The sequence below is a fragment of the Rhincodon typus genome, chromosome 1 (genome assembly GCF_021869965.1).
Source record: "Rhincodon typus isolate 14 chromosome 1, sRhiTyp1.1, whole genome shotgun sequence".
NCBI lineage: Eukaryota > Metazoa > Chordata > Chondrichthyes > Orectolobiformes > Rhincodontidae > Rhincodon > Rhincodon typus.
Genome location: NC_063332.1, coordinates 34,738,450 through 34,759,504, shown reverse-complemented (window position 1 = coordinate 34,759,504; position 21,055 = coordinate 34,738,450). Strand labels below are relative to the sequence as shown.

General features: G+C 41.9%; 1 protein-coding gene across 1 annotated transcript in view; it reads right to left on the bottom strand.

Moving 5' to 3' along the window:
• The window catches only part of LOC109928323 (WD repeat-containing protein 7), a 375,400-nt gene extending 362,056 nt beyond the window's left edge, over window positions 1–13,344 (bottom strand). Inside the window, exon 1 of the mRNA XM_048604178.1 lies at window positions 13,207–13,344. The gene's annotated coding sequence lies outside the window, so the exon portion shown is untranslated. The remainder of the gene's footprint in view (window positions 1–13,206) is intronic.
• Between the last annotated feature and the right edge of the window lie 7,711 nt (window positions 13,345–21,055).

Here is a 21,055-nt window from a genome sequence, read left to right as displayed (position 1 = left end):
TTGTTATCTCAGATTCTCCAGCATCTGCAGTTCCTACTATCTCTGAAACAATTTTAACCTCATATTCCCCCTTGGGAGCCTACAGCCCAATGGCCTAAACATGGAATTCACCAGTTTTAAAATCTCCCCACCCCCGACCTCATCCCATGACCAACCCTCCCTCTCATCCCCACCTCCGTGACCTGACACCACCTGTCCATCATCTCTCCCACCTATCCACCCCACCCGTCCCACTGACCAATTCTCACCACTCCCTACCTGCAATCACCCAACACGATCCCACCTACCTTACCCAGCCCCAGCCCCAACCCTCCTCTCCAATCATTTCCCAGCTCCCTTCCCCCTCCCCATTTCTGAAGGGTCCCAACCCAAAATGTCAACTTTCCTGCTCCTCTGATGCTGCCTGGCCTGCTGTGTTCCGCCACCTCCACACTATATAGTCTCTGACTCCACCATCTGCAGTTCTTGCTATCTCTGTAGGGATTCTATGACTCTATGAGATAACTGAAATGTTACCACACGGGAAATAGCCATTTGGCCTGTTGAGTACATAAGACCAGAAGATATAGGAGCAGAATTATAACATTTGGCCCATTGAGTCCACTCACCATTTGATCTTGGTTGATATGTTTCTCAACCCCATTACGTAGAACATACAGCTGTACAGCTCAGGATCAGGGCCTTTGAGCCATGATGTTGTGCCGAACAGGATGCCAAATTAAACTAATTTCTCCTGCCTGTCCTTGGTCTATATCTCTCCATTCCTTGCATATTCATGTGTTTATCTAAAAGTCCCTTAAATGCCCCTCACGTATTTGCCTCCACTTCCACCCCTGGCAGCGCATTCCAGATTCTTACCACCCTGCGTAAAAAAACTTGCCACTCATCTCCTTCGAACTTCCCCCTCTCACCGTAAATGTATGCCTAGTTTTAGACATTTCAACTCTGGGAAAAAGATTCTGACCGTCAACCGTATCTAGGCATCTCATGATTTTATAGGCTTCTATCAAGTCTCTCCTCAGCCTCTACCACTCCAGAGTAAAAACAACTCAAGTTTTTCTAGCCTCTCCTTATAGCTCATACCCTCCAATTCAGGCAGCATCCGGGTAAACCCTCTTCTACATCCTCTCCAAAGCTGCCACGTCCTTCCTGTAATGTGGCAACCAGAATTGAATGCAATACTCTAAGTGTGGCCTAACCAAAGTCTTATAAAGATGCAAAACAACATCCTGACTCTTGTACTCAATTCCCTGACCAATAAAAGCAATCATCCACATGCCTTCTTTACCACCCTATCTAGAGTGGCCACTTTCAGGGAGTGTTGAACTTGAACCCTAATATCCCTCTGTACACCAATGCTGTTCAAAATTTTACCACTAACTGCATACTTTTCCTTAACATTCGATCTCCCAAGGTGCAGCATCTCACACTTACCGGATTAAACTTCATCCACCATTTCTCTGCCCACATCTGCAATTGATCCATATCCCGCTGTATTCTTTGACAACCTTCTACACTATCCACAATTCCACCGATCTTTGTGTTGTCTGCAAACTTACTAACCCACCCATCTACATTATCATCCAAGTTATTTACATACAATCACGAACAGCAAAGGTCCCAGTACGGATCCCTGCAAAACACCACTAGCCACAGACCTCCAGCCAGAACAACACCCTTCCACTACTACACTCCGCCTTCTGTGGGCAAACCAACTCTGAATCCATGCGGCCAAGTCACCATGGAGCTCATACATCTTAATCTTCTGGATGAGCCTACCATGAGGGACCTTGTCAAAAGCCTTACTAAAATCCATGTAGACAACATCTACTGCTCTACCCTCATTGATCACCGTTGTCACCTCCTTGGATAATTCAGTCAAATTAGTAAGACATGACCTGCCCGCACAAAGCCATGCTGAATGTCCCTAATTAGCCCATGCTACCAAACGTGCGTAAATCCTGTCTCTAAGAATTCTCTCCAATAGTTTCCGAACCGCTGATGAGAGACTCAGCCATGTATAGTTTCCTCGTTTATCCCTATTTCCCTTCTTGAACAGAAGAATATTGCCAGTTCTCCGGGACCTCTCCAGTGGCTAACGAGGATACAAAGATCTTGATCAAGGTCCCGGCAATCTCTTCTCTTACCCCTCTCAGTAACCTGGGGTAGATACCATTGGGCCCTGGGGACTTATCCACCTTAATGCTCTTCCAACACCACTTCTTTCTTGATCTCAAAATGCCCAAGCACACTCCGCACAAATCTCAGTATCCTGAGTCTCCTTTGGCATTCTCCTGCCTTCTTCCCATAACCCTTGATCACTTTACCAATCAAGAACCTATGTGTCCTTTCTACACTCAATGCCCTCTAATGGCAACAAGTTCCACTGATTCACTATTTCTGCCTGAAGAAATTCCTCCTTATCTCAGTTCTAAAAGGTCATCCTTTCAGTCAGAGGTTGTGCTCTCAGGTCCTAGTCGCTCCTATTAGTGGGAACATTTTCACCATGTCCACTCTATCCAGGTCTCTTAGCATTCTGTATATTTCAATGAGATCCTCCTCCATCCTTCCAAACTCCACTGAGTACAGACCCAGAGTCCTCAATCGCTCCTCACGTGACATCCTTGGGATCATTCTTGCAAACCTCCCTGGGGTCCTTCAAGGCCAGTACTTCCTTCCTTAGATATGGGGCCCAAAACTCCTCACAATATTCCAAATACAGTCTGATCAGAGCTTTTTCCAGCCTCAGCAGTTCATCACTGCCCTTGTATTCTAACCCTCTTGAAATGAATGCTAACATTGTAATTGCCTTCCTAACTGCCAACTGAATCTACATGTTAACCTCAAGAGAATCCTAAGCTAGGACTCCCCAGTCCCTTTATACCCCAGATTTCTGAAGCCTTTTCCTGTTCAGAAAATAGTCTATGCCTTTATTCTTCCTACCAAAACGCATAACCTCATACTTTCCCACATTGTATTCCACATTGTGCCACTCCTTTGCCCACTCTCCTCCCACTTTCTCAACACTATCTGTTCCTCCACCTCTCTCTGTGCCATCTGCAAGCTTAGCAATAATGCCCTTAGCATCCAGATCATTAGTGTATAATATGAATAGCTGTGGTCTCAACACTAACCCCTACCGAACTCCACTATTCACTGGCTGCCATGCTGAAAAAGACCACTTCATCTCAACTCGCTGCCTTTTTCCAGTCAGTCAATCCACTATCTATGCCGGGACCGTGCCCCTAACACCAACAGCTCTTATCTTATTTAGCAGCCTCCTGTATGGCACCTTGTCAAAGGCCTTCTGGAAATCCAAATAGATCACAACTACAGACTTTCCTTTGTCTAACTAGTTTGTTGCCTCCTCAAAGAATTCAAACAGATTTGTCAGGCATGACCTCCCTTTGCCAAAACTGCACTAAGTCAACCGAATTTTATCATTCACTTCCAAGTACTCCATAATCTCATCTGTGAGATATTGTATTATGATTCTCTTTACTAACTCCCTCACAAGCATTCTATGTTTATGATACTGCATTTCCATTCATTCATAAAACTGTACCTTTGTAGTACATTTCACTCTTACAAGATAAACTAAATTAAACATCCCTTCCAACCCATTACTGTTTCTTTACATCTTTGCATTCTTATTGGCCCCATGCTGCAAGCAATGTTTAGACACGTTTCTGTATCAAAGGCTACCCCTAAATGTGTTAATACTGTAACCTACTCAGAACAATGCCATCCCTATCATCCATAACTCACTCAAAACTATGAAAAGATTATAATATTAATTAGCCCTTGGCACCGTCTCTCAGGACCTGAATAGGTTGCAGAACATCGAACAGTTTCCTCCACTAGCATATCCCTACAGTCTGCTGCTCTTTACCTCTGAAACTTCCTTGTACACTACCTATTTCTATAACACTATTACCTATTTCTAACTTTTATTTAGGGCTACTACCTTCTACTAACGTAGTGATTTATACTTTTTAAATAGGGCCGCTATCCCTTTTAAGAAACTTACTATCAAAACAGCGCTACTGTGAAACTGCATGAAAGAATGTGTAAGAACTGTCAAAACTAGCAATAGTAAATGAAATCTCTCGACACAGCTGTGGAAGTTAAATATCCTCTATACTTTTATTTAGTACACATATAATTTCTCACTTACTTAGATCATATAGGTCTAATATTTTTACTAACATTTGGGGCAGCACAGTGGCTCAGTGGTTAGCACTGCTGCCTCACAGTGCCAGGGACTCGGGTTTGATTCTACCCTCGGGCAACTGTCTGTGTGGAGTTTGCACATTCTCCCTGTGTCTGCGTGGGTTTCCTCCCACAGTCCCAAAGATGTGCAAGCTGGGTGAATTGGCCATGCTAAATCACCCATAGTGTTTAGGCTAGGGGGGGTTGGGTCTGGGTGAGATGCTCCGAGTGTCAGTTTGGACTTGTTGGGCCGAAGGGATTCTATGATTCTCTGAAATGAATACTAAATTTTAGAGACAAAAGGACTAACACCTCAAATTATGCAAGCTCAGACCAGACAGACATTCTAATTCCATCAGGAGTAACAGCCAACATTTAGCAAGTGCTTAAATCATCTCCTGCTTCCCCAGGATAGATGTCACACAAACTTGCATACAATAGATACAATATGTGACACCACAGTGCTGAAATTTTAATGCATGTAAAAACCGTATATAAAAAAAGCTACTGTACTCTGGATTCCATCGCTGCCTCAAACTGTACTACTGCAGATGCTCAATAAAGAGGTTATCTTCACCACTCACAGATCTCAGTTGTTATTGAACATGATCCCACACATCCTTAACAATGGATTCTAAAATCTCAACAACGACCAAAGTCATGCCAACCAGCCAATAATTTCCTGTCTTCTGCATCATACCCCCACTTCTTAATCAGGTGTGTCACATTAGCCATTTTCCAGTCCTCCCTGATTACAATAATTCTTTAAAGATCACCATCAATGCTTCCACAATCTCCTCAGCTATTTCCTCAGAACTTTGGTCTAGGTGACCTTTTAGCTTCCCCAGCACCATCTCCTTAGTGATGGCCACTACACTCACCTCCCACTCTCTCACTAGTATGCTACTGGTGCCTTCAATCATGAGAACTGATGAAAAGTACCTTTACAGTTTCTCCACCATTTCTTTGTTCCCCATTACTATTTTTCTAGCCTCATTTTCCAGCGCCTGTGAACTCCTGACACTCACTTGCTTTTTATATGCATCAAAAAAATCTCTTGCAATGTTAGTTTATATTACCCGCTAGCTTATTCTCATATTTCATCTTATTATTGCTTTTTTAGTTATCCTGTGCTAGCGGGCAATTGCATGGCAGATGTAGTATAATGTGAATACATGTGGCATTATCCACTTTGGTAGCAAAACAAAAGGCAGATTATTAATAGTGATAGATTGAGAGAAGGGAGTGTGCAATAAGACCCGGGCATCCACATACAGCAATCACTTAAAGTAAACAAGCAAGTGCAGCAAGCAGTTAGGAAGGTATATGGTATGTCGGCCTTCAATGCAAGGAGGATTTGAGTAATAGCAGCAGGAATATCTTGCTGCAATTATTCAGGGCCTTGGTGAGACCACACCTGGAATATTTTGCGCAGTGTTGATCAACTTGTCTGAGGAGGATGTTCTTGTTAGAGAGGGAGTACAGCCAAGGTTTCCCAGACTGATTCCTGGGACAGCAGGAGGAGAGGTTGAATCAGTTAGTTAGGATTATATTCACTGGAGTTCAGGAGAATGAACAGAGGACCTTATTGAAACCTATAAAAGTCTAACAGGACTAGACAGGGTTGATAAAGGATAGATGTTCCAAATAAACTAGGGAGTCCAGAACTAGGGGTCAAAGTGTAAGGATACAAGGTAGACCATTCAGGATTGAGAGGAAGAGAAATTTCTTCACCCAAAAGTGGTGAGCTTGTGGAATTCACTACCACAGAAAACTTCCGAGGAAGGTCACCGAACCCGAAACAGTAACTCTGACTTTTTCTTCACAGATGCTGCCAGGCCTGCTGAGCTTTTTCAGCAACTTCCATTTTTGATACAATTGAATGTCTTCCACAGACTTTCAAGGGCAATCAAGAATCAACTGTATCATATTGTGAAATGCACCCGGAGGAGGTGATGGCCGAGTGGTTTTATCGCTGGACTGTTAATCCAGAGACCCAAACAACGATCTGGGGACCTAGTTCGAATCCCACCATGGCAGATGGTGCAATTTGAATTCAATAAATACCTAGAATTAAGAATCTAATGATGACCGTGAATCCATTGTTGATTGTAAGGAAAAACCCATCTGGTTAACTAATGTCCTTTAGGGAAGGAAACTGCCATCCTTACCTGGTCTGACCTACATGTGACTTCAGACCAACAGCAATGTGGTTGACTCTGAAATACCCTCTGGGCAATTAGGGATAGGCTATAAATGCTGGCCTAACCAGTGACGCCCAATTCCCATGAATGAATAAAGAATAAAAATAAGGTGAAAAGTATTGTTTTGCTTGCTAACCAGACAAATCACAACTTACATGTACATCAGGATACAGTGTTCTAGCTACAGAGAAGGAGCAGGAAGATCAACTCTAGTAATGTGAGAGATCCGTTCATATGTCTGATTAACAGCAGGGAATAGCTCTTCTTGAATCTATCGGTACGTTTTCAAATTTTTGTATCTTTGCCTGATGGAAGAAGGTGCAAGAGTGGCATAGTGGCTCAGTGGTTAGCACTGCTGCCTCACAGCGCCACAGACCCAGGTTCGATTCCACCCTCAGGCGACTGTCTGTGTGGAGTTTGCACATTCTCCCCATGTCTGCATGGGTTTCCCTTGGGTGCTCCAGTTTCCTCCTCCAGTCCAAAGATGTGCAGGTTAGGTGGACTGGCCATGTTAAATTGCCCGTAGTGTTCAGGGGTGTGTAGCTTAGGTGGGGTGGGATGGGATGCTTTGTGGTTCGACGTGAACTTGTTGGGCCAAACGGCCTGTTTCCACACTGTAGGGATTCTATAAAATAAAAAGAAAAACTCCTCCCACCCCAGTTATAATGATGTTATCTGCTTTCCTGAGGCAGCAGGAAGTGTAGATAGAATCAATGGAAGGAAGGCTGGTTTTCATAATGGACTGGGATGCATTCGCAACTCTCTATAATTTCTTTAGGATTTTCATAGATCAGACTGAGAAGCACAGTAGGTATCCTCCCTGAAGGACACTAGTGAGTCACTCAATTTTAACATCATCGAATATTTTCAGGATGACCAATACAGATACTAGATTCTTATTTACTTATAAACTGAACAGATCCGTTAATATAGCCAATGGGCTACCACACTAGTCAGTGAACACTTCACAATATTTCACGTCTCTAGAAAAGTTCTGATTTTTGACAGCATAGTTTCAACAATCACTAATGAATTCGTCACTATCGGAATTTTTGATCACTTTATCACAGGACAGTTCAAAGAAAAATTACATTTGAGGGTCATGTTTTAAAGTTATTAAAAGTTATGTTTTAAAGAGTATTGACACACCAAACAGCAGGGCAGCAGAGTTCCTCTCCAAGCCACTCAACATCCTCCTTACTTGGAAATATGTCATTCCTTCACTGCCATTGAGTCAAGAAACCTAACAGCATTGGTGTTGCAGTTCAAGGAGGTAACACATCACCACCTTCAACAGGTCAATTAGGAATGGGCAATAAATGCTGGCCCACATCCTCAAAGGTATAAAAAAATCCTAAAAATGAAACACGTATTAAACACACGCACGTAAACAAACACGTGCAATTCCTAAATTTAGGTTGATTCACTTACTTGTTGTCCTTGTAGTCGTTTTTATAAAGAATTTCAAAGTTTGAGTGTAAACCTAATGGATTCCTCCACAAATTTTCAGTACCACTCAACACTCAAAAAAAACTTAGCTGGTTTACCTACAGAAATGAAGTGATTAGTGGTCAGTACTTTGTCAAAAGTCATTCCCCACTTCTACTTTAATGGTCTGAATAAAACTCACTGCACAAATACATCAACCAGCAAATATGTTTTCGGTTAAAAACTTTAACTTGTTTTCCAATTTTCTACCTAGCACCCTACATTTCAATCGGGAGCCACATCACCCTTCCTACTCATGTTGTTTGTATCAATGTGGAGTATGACCTCTGGTTTTTCATCAGCCCTGCAGAAAAGTCTCCCCTATTGCTGTCCCTGCCCAAGTACTGAACTTAGCACTGAAGGTGTGTCTGGGGCCTTGGTTACTGAGGAGAGAGGAGCTTTATGGCAGCGTTACAGAGTCATGGAGATGTTCAGCACGGGATCAGATCCTCAAGTCCAACTTATCCATGCCGACCAAATATCCTAAATAAATCTAGTCCCATTTGTCAGCATTTGGCCCATATCCCTCTAAACTCTTCTTATTCATATACCTATCCAGATGCCTTTTCAATGTTTAATTGTACCAGCCTCCACCATTTCCTTTGGCAGCTCATTCCATACCACACACTGCCTGGAAAATGCTGCCCCTTCGGTCCCTCCTAAATCTTTACCTTCTCACCTTAAATCTATGCCATCTAGTTTTGGGAAAAAGACCTTATTTATTTACCCTGTCCATGCATTTCATGATTTTATAAACCTCTATAAGGTCACCACTCAGCCTCCGACGCTCCAGGGAAAATAGTCCTGGCCGATTCAGCTTCTCCCTATAACTCAAACCCTCCAAGCCTGGCAACATCCTTGCAAATCTTTTCTGAACCTTTTCAAGTTTCACAACATCCTTCCAATACCAGGGAAATCGGAACTGCACACAGTATTCTAAAAGTGGCCTAACCAATGTCCTGTACACCCTCCACATAACCTCCCAACTCCTGTACTCAATCACTGACCAACGAAGGCAAGCATACCAAATGCCTTCTTCACTATCCTGTCTACCTGCGATTCCACTTTCAAGGAACTATGAACCTGCCCTCCAAGGTCTCTTGGTTCAGCAACACTCCCAAGGACTTTACCATTAAGTGTATAAGTCCTGCCCCGATTTGCTTCTCCAAAACGCAGCACTTCACATTTATCTAAATTAAACTCCATCTGCCACTCCTCAGCCCATTGGCCCATCTGATCAAGATCCCATTGTACTCTAACATAACCTTCTTTGCTGTCCACTACGCCTCCAATTGTGCTGTCATTAGCAAACTTACTAATCACACCTCCTATGTTCACATCCAAATCATTTATATAAATGATGAAAAGTAATGGACTCAGCACCAATCTTGTGGTACACCACTGGTCACAGGCCTCCAGTCTAAAAAGCAATCCTCCACCACCACCACCCTCTGCCTTCTACCTTCGAGCCAGTTCTATATCCAAATGGCTAGTTCTCCCTGTATTCCATGTGATCTAACCTTGCTAACCAGTCTACCATGAGGAACCTTGTCAAATGCCTTGCTGAAGTCCAATTAAATCACATCCACCACTCTGGCCTCATCTTGAGCTTTTTACAGAAATCATCAAAAGGAAGTAGGAAATGCATGACAAACTGTGTGTCAAAGGAAGGGTCTCTTATTACATCAGGACTGACATGACAGAAGATCAGTTAGTTCATTACAAATGTTATGTACCCAGACACTGGTGAACTCAAGTTTGAAAAAGGACAAAGACTGGGAAAACAATCCTAGACATCAGTTTTGTTTGGGTCTCTACGTACACTTCTTGATTAGATTACTCCTAAGTGTACAAACATAACTTGTATCTATAAAAGCATCTTTACCATAAGAAGATGCTTCAAAGTACTTGAAGAACCATTGCTAGACCAAAATTGAAACTGACTGATAAAGATATTAGGACAGGTGAACAAAGTAAGCAGTAGCTTTCAAAGCTTCAAGCAGGAGCCAGAGGGGAAAGGTTTACAGTGGGAATTCCACAGCTTAGGGTCGAGGCACTTGTGAATACACAAGCAATCAAAATCAGAAGAATGATTTTACTGAGCTGTCAGAGTCAAGGTTTCTATATTGATTGTGCTTTCAATGCCCAAGACTGGTGAGCAGTACCATTTAATGCAGGCGAGTGGCAACAAGTTGTTTTACTATGGATGACAGCATTGTCAAATTCAAACCCATTTTTAGTTGTTGATCCACGGCACATGTATTCCAAAAGAAGTCATTGGATAACAATCTGAACCAGGAACGATGTTATTGTTTTCCCCTTGCCTTCTTAATCCACAGGAAACCAAGTCAATTGTAGCATCTCAGCCGCTGCTCTAGTTGAGACTAGCTTACTCAGCCTAGATATACGGGATGTACAGTCTGGATTCCCTAATAAAACAGAAGATAGTCCTCTCAATGCCAAGAACAGTTTAAAACAATTGCTTGATGCAGGTGATATGCTTCCAGATGTGCTGTGCGTTTTTCAGACTCCTCTCTACAACCCCATTTGTTAATAATTGCATGACATTGACAGAAAAGCTTTACATCTCACTGGGGGTCAGCTGTGATGAACAAACAAAACCATGAATTAAATATAGTTGACACCAATTAAACTACAATATTATTCAATTACAGTAGTCGGAGGCAATCATACAATATTTACCGTAACACTGTTGACCGCTAGAAAACTGAACTAAAGACTTTAAGTAATGATTCTATGCATGATTCATTACACTTCTCCAAACGTTTTTGTCTCAACGAAATGTAGCAAAGTCTAGAATTGAAAGCTAATCGTAATGGTAATCATGAAACTACTATCAATTGTCATGAAACTTCATCCGCTTTACTCATGTCCTTTAGGTAAGGCCAGCCTTACCTGATCCGGCATATACATAACTTGGGGCCTGCAGCAACGTGGTTAACTTTTAACTGTCCTCCAAAGTAGGCTTGCAAACCACTCAGTTCAAGGGTATTAAAGGGATGGGCAACAAACGCTAGCCTTGCCAGAGACATGCCATCACATGCAAGAATTTATTTTAAACATCAGCACATGGCTACTAAATTGTTACAGTCTCAGAATAAAAATTCTTTCCCCATTTGTTGATTATATAAATAAATCCAAACATAGCTATCTCACTTCAGTCTCATGCATTTCCTGGGCAAAACAATTAATTAATAGTTGTCAGGGACTGAATTGCAAGAACACCAGGGTTAATGCAGAAAAAAAAATCTGTAGAACAAGCTGAAGTACTGTCAAGAATGACAAGAACCCTTGAAATATATGTTCTTAGTTGACAATGCTCTAAGACATCTTGCTACTGTTTTGTTGTTGTAAAACTGTACCATAAGTGTCATAAAACTAAATTTGTATTCATAGAACATAGGAACAGGCCCATTTATGTCTATGCCGGCCAACAAACACCAAACTATACTAATCCCATTTACCTGCACTTGGTGGAGAGCTTGTATACCCTGGCATTTTAAGTACACGTCCAGATGCTCCTTAAATGTTGCAAGAACACCTGCCTCCACCACCCTCTCAGGCAGCATGTTCCATACTTCCACAACCCTCTGGTGAAAAAAAAAATTCTCAGATCTCCTCTGAACCACTTGCTTCTCACCTTAAACTTCTGTCCTCTGGTCTTAGATATGTCTGCCATGGGGATTATCATGATCAACTCTGTCTATGCCACTCATAATTTTGTATACCTCAATCCGATCCCACCTCAGCCTCCAATGCTCCAAGGAAAACAAACACAGCCTATCCAGTTTCACCTCATAACTGAGACTTTCCATCCCAGGAAACATCCTTATGAATCTCCTCTGCATCTCTCTAGTGCAATCACATTCTTCCGATAGTGTGGCAATCAGAACTGCACACAGTAGTACACTCATCTGTGGCCCAACCAATGTTTTATAAAGTTGTAATAAGGTTTCGCTGCTTCTATTTTCTATGCCCCAGGTAATGAAGGCAAGCATCCCATATGTCTTCTTCACCAGCCTATCCACCCATGCTGACACCTTCAGATATGTTTGGATATGTACACCAAGGTCCTTGTGTTCCTCAGTATTCCCTAAATCCTTCCCTTATTAGATCTCCCAAAATGCAACACCTCAAATTTATTAGGATTAAATTCCATCTACCACCAGCTAATCAACATCAGACTGTAGACTGAGACAATTCTCCTCACTACCAACAGCACCAATTTTCCAGTCATCTACAAACTTACTAATTATACCTTTGACATTCACATCCAAGTGGTTAACACACATAATAGCAAGGGTCCCAGGACTGATCCCTGTGGCACACTGCTAGTCACAGGCTTCCAAGCAAAACAAAAACAAGTTTACTTTTCCTTCCAAATCCCATTTTACCTAAGCACTATAAATCAGCTGCAAGTACAAGGACAGGCAGTTAAGCATACCCTGAAATGGGTATGTGGTCCAGTGTTGAGATTCCACCCAACAATGCATTTGGAATTATAAAAGCATCATGCCAAGTTATTAAATCAAAATCACAGAGTGTATCAGTTATTAAAACCAAATCATAAACAGTTATTAATCACAACCATATCAGTTTTCCAAAGATTTAGAATCCTAACTTCCCACCGATCCCCACACCAAGGCACAAACTGCAACTCATCAAGGATTGCATGGATTTGGTATCTTATTTAAGACAATGTTGGTAACCATTGGCAAAGATCAATATCAGCGACTGCCAATAATTGTGAATCCAAGTCACAGAAGCAGGGATCAGAGGTTACCACACAAGCCAAGTTAAAACTCATAAAATGACAACTTCCTGAAACAGATCAGGCTTAGTTTAATTTAAAAAGCCTCGGGAAAATTTCCATCTGTCAGCTGGAAATAAAGACGCGATCGTCATCAAGCCTCTGGTTTAAAAAAAAGTGCAATATCAGCTGCCTGAATATTGAGCAAATAAACACTTTTGGACATCAGGTACATTCCTCTACCAAATCCCATGGTTATAACCAGAGCTAAAGAGTCATGAAGGCCACAGGGCAGCACAAAATAATAAAAAGACTCCTAGGGGGACTGGGGGAGAGAACAAGTCCCGGCAAGAAATATTTACAGAAATAAATCGACAGATCTAAGCTGTGACCCCCAACGGCGCAATTACTTCCATTACAGACAAGGCTATAGGTTTAAAGGCCTGAATGAAACCTGTCAACGACAACACTTCTCGCTGCTATTTAAAGAATGGTTTCAAAGACAATCACAGACAGAAATGCAGGATTCACCTGACAGCAAGCCGCCTATGCAGACTCGCTCACGCACCTTCCCAGCTACTGGTTTAGTTCCTTCTAATTTCACTCCATGTTGCTGCGGCAGGTTCCGGCCCCGACACTGGTTCACCGGCAACTTACGCACTGACTCGGCTCCTCCCAGCCCAAGCCCCGCAGCCGCCGCTTTGTCTGACTCCCTCGGCAGCGCCACCTGCCGCAACCTCCCTCTACAGCAGGCATGACCTCCTCCTACTGTGGCAGTTCACGTTTTTTAACCCCCACCCAACCGCTTTGGGCGCCTGTCACACTTGCAGGATGAAACATTGTTGAAACAGTCTTGAAAATAAATGTTCTGAAGAAGGGTCACCGGACCCGAAACGTTAACTTTGATTTCTCTTCACAGATGCTGCCAAACCTGCTGAGCTCTTACAGCAACTTTTGTCTTTGTTGCTGAAAAGAAATGGCCTTTGGAGGTTTTGTAGATGTCTACTCTGAAGCAGTGGCGTTGTGGTAATGTTACTGGACCATAAAAAAATAAGAACACAACATTAGAACTCGGAGCAGCAGTGAGCAATTCAGCCCCCTAAGTCTGCCCAGCCATTTGATATGATCATGGCTGACATCAAGTTGGCTTCGGTTGCACTTTCCTGCCTGGTCTCCATGACCCAGCAGCCTGTTACCAATCAAAAATCTTTCTATCTCCTCTTTAAATTTACTCAATGTCCCAGAGTCCGACATGTAGTGATTGTAACAAGGACAGCCAGGAGGACTTTATTGAATATGAGTTCCATGATTGGGGCTGTTAATCTGGTCCACTCAGGGGCTCCTGGCTGGAAGATATAAACGGGAGTGTCAGAGGTTCTGTTCACTCTGAGAGTTCGCTCTGAGAAAGCCAGACCAGTGTCAAGTACTACGCACATAGAAATAAAGGGTGACTTGGTAAATGGATACTGACCTCTATGAAATTATTTCATACCACATTCTAAAATAGTGAATTCCACAGATTCATGATCCTTTGAGAAGGGTAATTTCTCCTCATCTCTGTTCTAAACCTGCTGCTCCTTATCCTAAAACTATGACCTCTCATTCTAGATTTTTCCACGAGGAAACATTCTTTCTGTATCTACTTTGTCAATCCCATTGGCATCTTACATGCCTCAATTAGCTCTCTTACTGTTCTAAACTGTAGAGAGTTTAGGCGTCAACTGCTCAAACTCCCTTCATAAGACAAACCCTTATATCTGGAATCAACTTAGTGAACCTCCTCGGAACTACCTCTAATACAACTACATTACCCCTCAAGTAAAGGAACCAAAATTGTATGCGGGCCTGTAATCTAGAATCCCAGACTAATATGGGTTCAAATCACACAATGTGAGTTTGTAAAATGTGAATTCAATATTCAAATTAAAAACTAATGGTGACACTGTCATTTTTCCCCTCAAACTGTGGAGTATCATAAAAACAGTTATGGTCCACTGCTGTCCTTTAGGGAAAGAAATATGTTGTCCTGACACTAGATCCACACCAATATCGGGGAGACAATGGCCTAGTGGTATTACCACTGGACTGTTAATCCAGCGACTCAGGTAATGTCCTGAGGACTCAGGTTCAAATCCCACCATAGTAGATGGTGGAATTTGAATTCAATAAAATATCTGGAATTAAGAAGCTAATGATGACCATGAACCCATTGTCATAAAAATCCCATCCAGTTCACTAATGCCCTTCAGGGGAAAAAAAAACTGCCATCCTTACCTGGTCTGGCCTACATGTGACTCCAGACCCAAAGCAATGTGGTTGACTCTGGGCAATTAGGGATGGGCAATAAATGCTGCCTAGCCAGCAACACCCTCACCCTGTAAATAAATAAAGGAAAAAAAAATGATCAACTCTTTATTGTCTTCTTGGCAATTAGGAATGGGCAATAATTGCTGACCTAGCCCACATTCCGTGAAGGAATGAAAAAAAAGTGCCTTCTGTCAATTCTCATCAGTAGATTTCATGTTTTATAGAATGTAGTCAATTCACTATTCCTTGCTCTTCTGTGCTGATTTCCAATCCAAACAGCTGATCAAGGACGCTGATGTATTTTCCCCACTGATTCATACACCTCACATTATTCCCTTCAATAAACTGAAGTGAATTCTTATGGGAATTCCTCCTGCAGTGCCACAACGGTGCTACCTGAAGGTTGCAGGAACAGCAACTCATATTCCGCTTGGGAACCCTGCAGCCCAATGGTATCAATGTGGACTTCATAAGCTTCAAAATCTCTCCTCCCTCGACCGCATCCCAAAACCAGCCCAGCTCGTCCCCGCCTCCTTAACCTGTTCTTCCTCCCACCTATCCCCTCCTCCCACCTCAAGCCCCACCCCCATCTCCTACCTACTAACCTCATCCCGCCCCCTTGACCTGTCCGTCCTCCCTGGACTGACCTATCTCCTCCCTACCTCCCCACCAACACTCACCTTTACTGGCTCCATCCCCGCCTCTTTGACCTGTCTGTCTCCTCGCCACCTATCTTCTCCTCTGTCCATCTTCTATCCACCTCCCCCTCTCTCCCTATTTATTTCAGAACCCCCTTCCCCTCCCCCATTCCTGAAGAAGGGTCTAGGCCCGAAACGTCAGCCTTCCTGCTCCTCTGATGCTGCTTGGCCTGCTGTGTTCATCCAGCTCTACACCTTGTTATCTCTTGAATTCTTATGGGAACTACTTTATTCCTTCCAGTGGTAAATCATCCAACAAAACAATACATTCCCATTTATATATAAACTTGGAGAAGTAAGCCATTCAGCTCTTCAAGCCTGTTCTACCTTTCAATGTCATTCTGCTGATCCTCTATTTAATACCATATTCTCACTTTCTTCCCATGTCCCCTGATGTCTTTAAAACCTAAACAATTATCTATCTCTTTTTTAAAATACATTCAATGCCTCTACAGTCTTCTGTGGTAGAAAATTCCACAGGTTCACTACCCTTTCAGTGAAGAAGTCTTTGCTAATTTCAGTCCTAAATGGTCTACCTCATATCCTGAGACTGTGCGCCCTGGTTCTACACTTCTCACCCAGAGAAAACATTCCCCTTGCCTATAGACTGACCCCAGCCCTGTTAGAATTTGTATATTCTAATCTATCCTCCTAGTCTATTGAACACAGGTCCAGTCGAACGAATCTCTCCTCATAGGAGAGGCCTGCCATCCTCAGCATCAAGCTAGTGAACCTATGCTACACTTAGTCATAGAGATATACAACATGGAAACAGACCCTTTGGTCCAACTCCTCCATGCCGACCAAATATCCTATATAAATCTAATCCCATTTGCCAGCATTTGGTCCATATCCCTCTAAACCCTTCCCATTCATATAGCCATCCAGATGTATCTTAAATGCCGTAATCATACCAGCCTCCACAACTTCCACTTCCTTCGGGGGGGCCAAAACTGGACGCAATAATCTAGCACTAGACTCACACAGGTCCTGTATAACTGCATTAAGACATCCTTTTGTACATCCACACCTCTGAATATATCACCATTGATGCAAAACAGTGATGCAAAATTGAAAACCACAGAAAAGTCTGCAAGTAATCAGGTTTCATGGCTAAGATGTATGACTCTGACCTTCTGTCCTACAAACAGTTGATGCAGTTCTGCAGCTGAACAACTGTCATGTATGTTTTCATTCTGCCTTGTTTTTCTAATTGGTTTACCCTCTTGCATGATGCACACTACTAGCCCTTTCTGAGATGCATCAATTTCAAGAATTATCTTCTTCCATGGGCCAAAATTCTGTAGGATTCAAATTTATCCTGACATTGCATGTTTGAGTCATTTGAATATGTGTTGATGGTCCTCCTGCCATATGGGATGTTTTTCCTTAAGAGCTCTCTGAAAGATAATGCTTTGTTGAAAAAGTTAGGCATGTATAGTGCTATGATGTTAGAAAAAGATACATCACTTCTTTGATTTTGTCCAACACCACAATATCATGAGTAACACACACATTTTTAGGATTATTTTCTGTAACTGTCCATTCACTGCTAAGTATGATCTCTCTGATCCTCTCCAAACATGCCTGAATTGTTGACTCTGGGCAATCCTTAATTTCCAATAGTTTTTTTACTTCCATTGCTTCTTTTCTGATCCTGCAACAGCTAAATCCGGTGCATCTGTGACCTTTCAATTCATGCTCAGGAATTTGGCCATCATCTGCCTATTATTCCGTAATGATATGTATGGGATTTACGATGGCAATGTATGCGGTTAATAGTACCAAGAATATAAGGCTACTCTGTGCGAAGATGCAACAATTTCTGCTGCTGTGCATCCTTTTTTTAATTCTTCCTAGTGCTATTTTCACTATAGTTCAAGCTTCTTTGTGTGCACACTCGCTTTTTGTGCATGAATGGCAGCCAAGTTTTCTTGTTGATCCTGCAGCTTCTACAGCTCAACTGATTCACCAGCTGCATGGATACCAATCTAGCAAACTCACAAAACAAGCATTCTGTTCAGCTAGCACTAATTGTCTCACAATTTTATCCCTGGAATCCTGATGCAAATGTAACTTCTACATTACTTCAAAGCTTGTGAGGCTTCTTTTCTGTGGTTTTCAATTTTGCATCACTGTTTTTGTGTTTTCTTTTAAGAAAACTCACCACTGATCACCATGTTGTATTCTTGTGTTGTGTTCCTCAACAGAGTAACCACTCTCATACTGAATTGGTAAGTAGCTGCTTCTATGTCTCATGCTCTTATAGAGTCATAGAGTAATACAGAATGGAAATAGACCCTTTGGTCCAGCCAGTCCATGCCGAACATAATTCCAAACTAAATAAAAACTGAAAGAGCTGAGGATGCTGTAAATCAGGAACAAGCTCAACAGGTCTGGCAGCATCTATGAAGGAAAAAACAGAGTTAATGTTTCGGGTCTGGTGACTCTTCCTCAGAACTGATGGTGGCTGGGAAACATCAGCTTATACGCAGTCGGTGGGCAAGAAGAAAGATTAGAACAGAAATCCCGTCGGAGAAAGGAGCAGAACTTCTTCAAGGTGGGCATGCCTGGAAGAGGTGTGGCAGTGAGTGAAATATTAAATAAGAACCGAAAGAACTGCGGATGCTATAAATCAGGAACAAAAACAACGTTGCTGGAAAAGCTAGGCAGGTCTGGCAGCATCTGTGAAGGAAAAAGCAGAGTTAACGTTTCGGGTCCGGTGACCCTTCCTGAGTTCCCAAACTAAACTAGGCCCACCTGTCTGCTGCTGGCCAATATCCTTCCAAACCTTTCCTATTCATATATCCATCCAAATGTCTTTTAAATGTTGTAATTGTATCCGCATCTACCACTTGCTCAGAAAGTTCATTCTACACGCGAACCACCCTCTGTGTAAAAAATATGTCCCTCATTTGTTTTTATATCTCTCTCCTCTCACCTTAAAGATGTGTCCCCTAGTCTTCAAATTCTCCATCTTAGGTAAAGGACAATTATCATCAATTCTGTCTATATCTCTCATTATGTTTTAAACTTCTTTTAGGTCACCTTGCAACCTTCTATCCTCCAGTGAAAAAAGTCCCAGCCTATGCAGCCTTTCTTTATAACTGAAACCTTCCATACCCAGCAACATCCTGGTAAATCTCTTCTGAACCCTCTCCAGCTTGGTATTCCAGAAGAGGTCTCACCAATGTCCTGAACAACCTCAACATAATGTTGCAACTCTTGTACTGAAAGAACTGAGCAATGAAGGTGAGTGTGCCAAATGCATCTTTAACCATCCTGTCTATATGTGATGCAAACTTTATAGAATTATGTACATGCTCCCCTTGGTCCCTCTTGTTCTCCAACACTACCCAAGGTTCTACCATTAATTGTATAAGCTCTATCCTTGTTTGTCGTACCAAAATGCAATACCTCACATTTATCCAGATTGAACTCCATCTACCATTTTTCAGCCCATTGACCTATTTGATCAAAATCCCCTTGTTATCTTAGAAAACTTTCTTCACTGTCTACAATGCCACCAATTTTAGTGTCGTCACAAACTTACTAACCATGCCTTTTATATTGTCATGCAAATCATTTATATAAATGACAAACAAAAGAGGGCCAAGAACAGATCCCTGTGGAACACTGCTGGTCACAGGCCTGCAGTCCAAAAAGCAACTTTCCACCATTATTCTCTGCCTCCTGTCACTAAGCCAATTATGTATCCAATTGGCAAGCTCACCCTGAATCCTGTGTGACCTAACTTTACTAGTTAGTCTACCATGCGGAACCTTGACAAAGGCTTTTTAAAAATCCAAATAAACAATATCTACTGCTCTGCCATCATCAACCTTTTTGGTAACTTCCTCAAAAAATGCAGTCAAGTTTGTGAGACACAATTTTCCTTGCACAAACAATCCCTAATCAATTTTTGTCTCTATAAATGTCCATTAATCCTGTCTCTTGTAATCACCTCCAACAATTTACCCACAACCAAAGTCAGACTCATAGATTTATAGGTCCCTGGCTTCTCCTTACAATCTTTCTCAAACAACGGTACAACATTAGCCACCCTCCAATCATCAGGCACCTCACCCATAGTTATAGATGTTGTAAATATTTCTGCAAGACGTCTCGTGATTTCCTCCCTCACTTCCCTAAGCCCTACCAAACTGTAATGTGAACTGTTTTTAAAACATCAAAGTTTATTTCACTGCATTCTCTAGACTCCATTTCCTTCCCCACAGTAAAAACTGATGCTAAATATCTATTTAGTATCTCTCCCATCTCCTGGGGTTCAACACAAAGATTACCTCCTTGATCTTTAAGAGGCCCTACCCTCATTCTGGTTACCCTTTTGCTCTTAGTGCATTTGTACAATCTCCTTGGATTATCTTTAACTTTATCTACCTCACATCCCCTCTTTGCCTTCCTGATTTCTCTCTTAAGAATGCCTCTCCATTCTTTATTTTGATTAAGAGATTCAATTGAACCAAGTTGTCTATATCTAAAAAATGATTTTTTTTATTCTTGACTAGAACCTCAATACCTTTATTCATCCATTGTTCCTTAATCTTACCAACCTTACCCTTCACTCTAACAGGAACAAAATGCCTCTGAACTCCCATCATTGCACTCTTGAATACCTCCCACCTCACACTGTCCTTTTACCTGTGAATGGTCAACTCCAATCAACTTTTGAAAGTTCTTGTCTCTTACCATTGAAATTTGCCTTACTCAAATTAAAATCTTGAACTTTTATGAAAGGCTTATCCCTTTCCATAACCATTTTGAAACTAATAGAACAATGATCGCTAGAGCCAAAATGTTCCCCTACTTTTACTTCAGTCACCTGCCCTACCTTGTTGCTCAAAAGAAGGTCTAGTTTTGCTCCTTTTCTAGTAGGAGCTTCCACATATTGATAAAGAAAATTTTCTTGAGCATATTTGATGAATCCTTCACCATCCAAACATTTAACACAATGATAGTCCCAGTCAATGTTTGGAAAATTAAAATCTCCCATTATTACAACCTTATTATGCTTACATATATCTGAGATCTTCCTACATATTTGTTTCTCAATTTCTCTCTTACTGTTGGAGGGCCTGTAGTACAATCCCATCAAAGTGATCTTTCCTTTCTTAGTTGTAATTACTACCCATATATTTTCACTGAACAATTTTACAGAAATATCTTCCCTAGCTACAGCAATAATGTATTCCTTAATCAAAAATGCCATCCTCCCCCCCCCCCCACCACCCCCCCACACCCCGCTCCATTCTTGCCTCCTTTTCTATCCTTCCTATAGCATCTAAAACCCGAACATTGAGCTGCCAGTCTTATCTATCTCTCAGCTAAGTTTCTGTCATAGCTGTGACGTCTCG